Raw genomic sequence first — 6,902 nt, 5'->3', positions numbered from 1 at the left:
CCTTAGAGAAAGCTGCCTTTTCACGTGTTTATAATCTGGTCTCTGTTGGAAGACCTCCAAACCTGGCACTGGTGATGAAAGAGTCAGTTGTATTTTAACGTTTAAAGACAAATGGATTTCTTTCTAAAAATAGGCAAGTGGGGGTAGGGGTGGGAAAGGGTCTATAGCACCATTATCATTCAGATGGAGAAGTGCTTAATAAAAGTCTGGCTATCTCTTTTGGCAAAGTGACTAAAGACCTGAAGCAAATTCTATGTTAATCCAAGTAAAAATAATCTTACTTTCTCTTGAATTTAGAGCTTTATGTGCAATTCTGAGATAATGCCTTAAATTGAAGATAATTTTAGAATCAATTTAGGGGATAGGTTCTTTCCCCTGTCAAGTTGCCCAAATATTGAATATAGATTTCATTGCACATCTGGCATAAATACTGCATGGTCTATGACATCAGGGGCATAAATATTTCATAATTAAGAAACAGATATAGCGATCAGTCATCCAGTTTAATAAGCTTCTGAATTCATACCTTTGCATTCTACCCCCAAAATGTGAGAATGCTGATAAGCCTCTTAATTATATTTTATAATATTTCACTTTAATGTAAAAATTATACATATTTCACTTTCATGTAGAAATCGCTATTAATTTAAGGAATGTTAAGTAAGCTACCTAAAAGCCTTATAAAAAGTGCTATTTAGATAGTCAAAATGTTTGCTTTTCTCCCTTCAAGGTGGTTTTAGACACTAATTGTATAAATTTCAACTTTAGGCTTAAAATATCCTTGTAGTAACTATAATTTAGTGTGAATTATTTATACTCTTTAGAAGAATCATGCAGAGAGAAATGCTGAATCATAAAATGGTAGATATTATTTATGGCAGCGGCAGTCATTGCCAAATTCCCTTGAATGGCCCTATCTTCTGCCTTAGTAGATAATAGGTGGGTTGTAGGTACAATTATGGCCACGCTGGGGGTGAGGAGAACCCATTCTTCACCCCTTCTGAAGGAAGTAGATGATTGAGTATCCTGATGTTCAGGGAACAGAGGCCAGAGTTTATTTCATTTGCGGGATGAATGCGAAAACCCCAGTTTTCTGCCTGCCCCTACCTCTCACAGATAAAGCCCTGGTGTTTCCACCTGGGCTTTAGGAGGCTGGTGGTTATGAAGGAGGTCGGTGGATGGCCTTCATTATTTCAGAGCCAGTGTTTGAGGCTAGCAGTTCTGCACATCAAGGTCCACTCTTGCAACGTTACACCTGGTACGTTGATATTTCAGTAAACTCTGTATCTGAGTTCCATTCAGGTCTAGTTTATTTTAATCTTACGTGAAGTTGGAGGGGGCACTATTTGGGAACTCTATTGTAGTGTAGTGTAACGGCCAAGAGCAATTGTTTTAGAGTTAGATAGGCTTGGGTTCCAATCAAGACTCTGTCATTTATTGGCAGGGTGACCTTGAGTAACTAAATCTGCCTGAGCCTCAGTTTCTCCGTGTAAATATAATGATAGAATCATAGTATCTATCCCATAAGGCTGTTGGTGAGATTTTTAAAAAACCCACCATCCATCCACCCACCCACCCATCCATCCATCCATCCATCCATCCATCCACATACACGTGTAACATAGTACTTGGCACACCATAAACACTTAAAAATGGCCTTTGGAGTCAGGGAAATGGATAAGGTTACACAGGTCAAGTGTGATTGAGGAACACTGAGTCGGAGTCAGAGTCTCAGGGCCATCACTCACTAGCTCTGTGACCTCTGGCAAGAGGCCCTATTGGAGATACCAGCTGCAAGGTATTTCTTGGGTGTGATGACTTGGGTGTGAGCTTTTTCAACGGAGGGGCAGGTATAGGAGGGAGAATAAGTGGATGGGCAGTGAGGAAGGTGCCAAGTATAACAGCAACTGTTATTCCTACCTCCACCACTACCACCACCAACACGAATGCGATGTTACTATGAGCCAGGCTCGGTTAAGCACTCCTCAGCGATCATCTCATTTACACGATTACTGTCTCCATCTTACAGATGAGAACGGTGAGGCTCGACCGGCTTAAGGAACATGGGCAGGGTTACGGAGGTAGGTGGCATGCTGGAATGCAAGCCCAATTTCTTTTCATACCCCCGTGCTGGCATAATGAAATGCCAGAAAGCTCTAAGGCATTTATTTAACAGCTTCTGCAGATGAGGAGATTCTGGGCGCTGAGTTTTCTTAGCACCAGGGCTCTGAAGAGAAAACAGATAATAAAGCAACCTTCTCTAGCCGTATTTCAAGTCTGGGACTTTGAACCCAGGGCAGCACACGTTTGCTGGGGCGACTAAGACTTTTTAGGTTTCCCCTAATGATGCAACCAGAAGGCAGGGCTGCTTTAGTTGTGTGCCCCTGACTGACATTCTTGGAGCAATGTCAAACATTTAGCTGGAATCACAGAAAACACCCAGCAAAAGAAAACTCACAGTGAAGATTTTTGCAAATGCGGCGTAGGTCAGAGCTATGATTTACCCGTGTGTTCTGGCATGTTCTCTTACATCTTGAATAGGGACGGATCTTTCCATTTGAACTTCCTCACGCAGCTCCTGTTGGGTTGGCTTTATGGTCCGTCACCTTCTCTGGTGGGTCCCCAGTCACAGCCCAGCTGGTCACAGAGGCCAGTGAGGCTGTAATTACAATGACCAGGAGAAGGTCCTTGGGAAGCCGCAGGGCTGCCTGCATAGCAGGAGAGAGCAGAGGAGCTGTTGGGGACTGGGTCTAGCATCCATCCTACTTCGGTAGCACGGTAGTTACTAGGCCACACGCTAGACCATATCCTAGACCTCAGCATCACGCAAAAGGCGACTGACTTGAAATCACAAATTCAAACTCTCTTCTCTGCTTGGGAAGCAGAGAAAGCAGAGACCAAAACCAGACCGACCACAGCCATACCCCTTCTGAGTTGTGTGACCTTGAACGCATGATTTAACCACTGAGTGCCTCAGTCTCCTCTTATATAAAAGATGGAAAGTGATAGAATATGCCTCTTAGGATTCTTTTGAATTGATTACTTCGAATGATGGCTGGCCCATAGTAAGTGCTAGCTCTTGCTACTATGTTTCTTCTTTCTCCTTCAACACTTGCTTTTTTAAAAAAAAATTTTTTTTAATGTTTATTTATTTCTGAGGCAGAGAGAGACAGAGCATGAGTGGGGGGAGGGTCAGAGAGAGAGGGAGACACAGAATCAGAAGCAGGCTCCAGGCTCTGAGCGGTCAGCACAGAGCCCGACGCGGGGCTAGAACTCACAAACCGTGAGATCATGACCTGAGCCGAAGTCGGTCGCTCAACCGACTGAGCCACCCAGGCACCCCAACACTTGCTTTTTAAAACCTGTTTGATATCTCCCAATTGTAGACTCTTCCATTTTCTCCCAAACCATCAGTTTTCTTTGGTTTTCACCCCCTCTTCTATTTTAATCCAGATGCTACATGTATCTCCTCAATTAGTTATGGGCCAATCCTCCAACTCCTTTGATTCTTTGCTGTCCTGTGTATCTGGAAAAACCATAACTCTGCATCAGTCCAACTGTCTTTAATGTGCTGGCCTCCTGCTCTGACCTCTCCCTACCCCGATCACAGTTGAAGAGGTCCTCTTCCTTCAAGGGGATGAGTCAAATCCCATTTCTTACTCTTCTTCAGGTAAATGATCCAATCTCCTCTATCTTCAATCTATTCTGCTGGCTTCCTTGTTCATTCTCACCAGCATTTAAACATGCTCAGTTTCTCCCACTCTAGAACAAAATGCAAAACAAAAACCAACCAAAAAAAAACGCGTGCTCCCACCATCCTGTATCTCCACTGAGCTACCAACACAGAACAACGCTTCTCGGTTCCAGGTTTCTAGAACGTAGAATAGTTTGCACAATATTGTCTTCACATGCTCATTGGCATTAGCTCCTCAGTGAACTGTGGTCTGTATTTTGCCTCTCCCTCACCATTGACATTGCCCTAGCAAAGTCATTTGTGTCTTATGGTGGCAGTAATCGAGGGTAGAAAGACATAGAAAAAAGTTTTGTCTCCTCTACAGGGCATAGAATAATACCTGACACAGAACAGATCTCAGTAAATTCTTCTGGGAAGAAGGAAGGAAGATGTACAAAGAATTAGGCTCATGATGACAAAAGAGTTACTGGCAATATTTCTGTCTTGAGCCCAAGCTGGTACAAGTTTACATGAAATTGAGTAAGAGAAACCTTTACTTGGAAAGAATGGAGAGACGTGGGCTGACATTGATTAAGTAGCAACAAATGGTGTCAGTTGACTTTTCAATTTTATTTTCAGTAAATATTCATGAGTATATTGCTAGTTCATTTCAGAAACAAAGGTATAGAGTGAGTGTGGAGTGTTAAAAAGAGTCAAAGGCCCAAGATGGAGCCACTTTTGCTAAGCCCCACCAAGACTTACTACCTAACTTAATTGCAATATTAGCCTCTCCCGGGAGTGGAAATTCAAACCAATCCGTCAGAAATTTCCTGATCAGCACTAATAAAGAGGTAATCTGCAGGTAAGACCCCCACGTCCTTCCCCCTAAGGGAAGGTGACCTTGCCTGAAAACCCTTTCTCTTCTTTTGCCGAGAATCTCCTCATCCCACCCTGTATCTGGCTATAAAATCCTTCCATTTTGTACAGCTCTATGGAACTCCTTTCCACTTGCTAGATGGGATACTGCCCGATTCGTGAGTCGTTGAGTGAAACCAATTCGATCGTCAGATGTACTCAGTTGAATTTTGTTTTCTAACACAAGTTTAACGCATTAAGGTACTAGCCCAGGAAAGTCTGTGAGCCACAGCTTGAGAAACACCCCTCGAGAGTTCTAAAACGCACGCCCACCCGCTTTCCCCATTGTTCCTATCATTTGGATCCTAGCTCCACCCCAGATTTGTTTGCATCCTTTCGATTTACGGATATTCACGGCAGCTTTTGATTTTGAGTTGAGGAGGGAGGCATCGTCCTTGAGGTCTGGGATGGAAGGAGTGCAGAGGATCAAAGGTAGTTTCCCATCAATGCAACGGGTACGTTGGCTCAGATCCCCTGGGCGGGCACCGTGCTCAACTGCTTGGAGCCCCGCTGCTGGTAGCTCGCAGTTGCTTCTTCTCATTGGGAATTGCCTGGGTTACACCCGCTCCTGGGGGCTGGCCAACTGGCTCATTCAGGGATACAGGGGCTGGGCAGCCTTGCTTGAATTGGGACGACTCTGGAGCCCTTATAGAATCCCCTGAGGCCCCACCTGCAACCACATTGCAGGTGGGCCTCTTCCACTGCTCAGCTCTACGCTCCTAACCTGCTCACTGGCCCAGCGTCCGTCAAAGACAAAACGTAGGGCTCCCGCGCAGGCGTGGAGGTGCGCGGAGGTGGGGGAGGGGCAGCACCGCGGTGCGCAGGCGCAGCCGAGGGCCTGAGAGATTTTGAAAACCAGGCCTAGTCTCTTCCTGTCTCGAGGTGGGTGACGGGAAGGCGTCGATCGACGCCCGCTCCTCCAGCTCTGGCCCTTGGGGGGACTCCCGTCCGATGCCCAGGAGACTTCGGAGGTTGCAGTCCAGGGCCTGGAGACTGCTTCTGGGCTGACGGTGGAAGGCAGGGGCCTCGCACGCTCTCAGACTCTTCCGGAAATGTTTGAAACAGCCCCGCGGTCAAGGAGATGCCCCAGGACGTGAAGCGCTCGCGAGCAAACTCCACCTTCGGAGGAGCGCTCGGCCGGGGCACGGCGCCCCGACCCCGAAGGAAAAGTAGAAAAGTTTGAGGCTGCCGCGCACTTCCTGGCCAACGCCGTCCTTTTCTGTAACGGGGCCGGAGCCGACGGCACGACTGTGAGCGGCCGACTGCATAGACCCGTCCCGTAGCAGAGCCCGCGGCGGCGTGCGCCTCGCGCTCTCTCCAGTTCAAGCTGAGACGTGGCCTGCCGCAGGTGGGCTTTGGGGCTGGAGCCCCGCAACGAGACCTACAAGTTGAACTTGAAGAGGGCGGAGCTCGGGCTTCGAGAGAGAGTCCCACCGCAGGTGCTGGCGGCTTTGAACCACCGGCCCGCTGCACAACCCGAGCTTCCTGAGCGTGGCACCAGACCTCACGAAGTTCAACAGCTGTAAGTGACAACCATTCTCCTTTGAGTCTTCTTGTGGTTAAATTTCTTCTTCTTTTTTTCAATTTTGTGGTGAAATGTAGGTAACATAAAAACTTAACCATTTTAACAATTTTAAGGTTTACAACTCAGTGGCGTTACGTACCTTCACAATGTTGTGCGACCATCCCCACCGTCTAATTCCAGAATGTTCCAACACACCGAAAAGAAGCCCTATCCCCATTATAGTCACTTTTCAGCCCCCTCCCCAGCTCCTGGCAACCACTAACCCCCCTTCCTGTCTGCCAATTTGCTTGTTCTGGACCTAAGACATAAATGAAATCACACTAAAAAAAATGTACGGGGCAGTTAGGAGATGCTTTTATGCTGGCTATTGCAATAGGTAGAATATTCGTTAATGGGAAACATCTCAAGAAAACGAAAGGGCTGATATTTTATAAAGGCCAAAGACAGGGGAGTCATAAGAGTATTATAAAGGCCCAGTGGAAGGAGAGAGATGGTTTTATCTGGGCGTATGCAGGTAGGCCAGGGTGAGGTGATCCTTTGTGGTTAGCCATTTCCACAGCAAAGAAGAGTGGTGGTTGTGTTCCTAACTGCCACTGCCTTTTGGGAACCCAGGGCTCAGGTAAAGTTCTTTCCACATTGGCACTTTCAAGAGCTTTCCCCAGTCAGCCTCCTGTAAGCCACTCTCCATCTCACAATCTGTTTCCAGAGAACCACTCAAAGACGATGTGTCATCTAGCCCTTTGGATGGTTTTGAGTCCCTCTGGTTAAAAGCTCGCACACCAGAAATCC

At 46.6% G+C, this 6,902-nt stretch overlaps 1 long non-coding RNA gene across 1 annotated transcript in view; it reads left to right on the top strand.

Annotated features, from left to right (window-relative positions):
* Positions 1-5,417: 5,417 nt before the first annotated feature.
* Positions 5,418-6,902, top strand: part of LOC123383343 — a 147,885-nt gene continuing 146,400 nt past the window's right edge. Inside the window, exon 1 of the long non-coding RNA XR_006592945.1 lies at positions 5,418-6,110. This is a non-coding gene — a long non-coding RNA (uncharacterized LOC123383343). The remainder of the gene's footprint in view (positions 6,111-6,902) is intronic.

This window comes from Felis catus, chromosome X (assembly GCF_018350175.1).
Source record: "Felis catus isolate Fca126 chromosome X, F.catus_Fca126_mat1.0, whole genome shotgun sequence".
Taxonomy (NCBI): domain Eukaryota; kingdom Metazoa; phylum Chordata; class Mammalia; order Carnivora; family Felidae; genus Felis; species Felis catus.
This window is presented reverse-complemented; position numbering and strand designations above follow the sequence as displayed.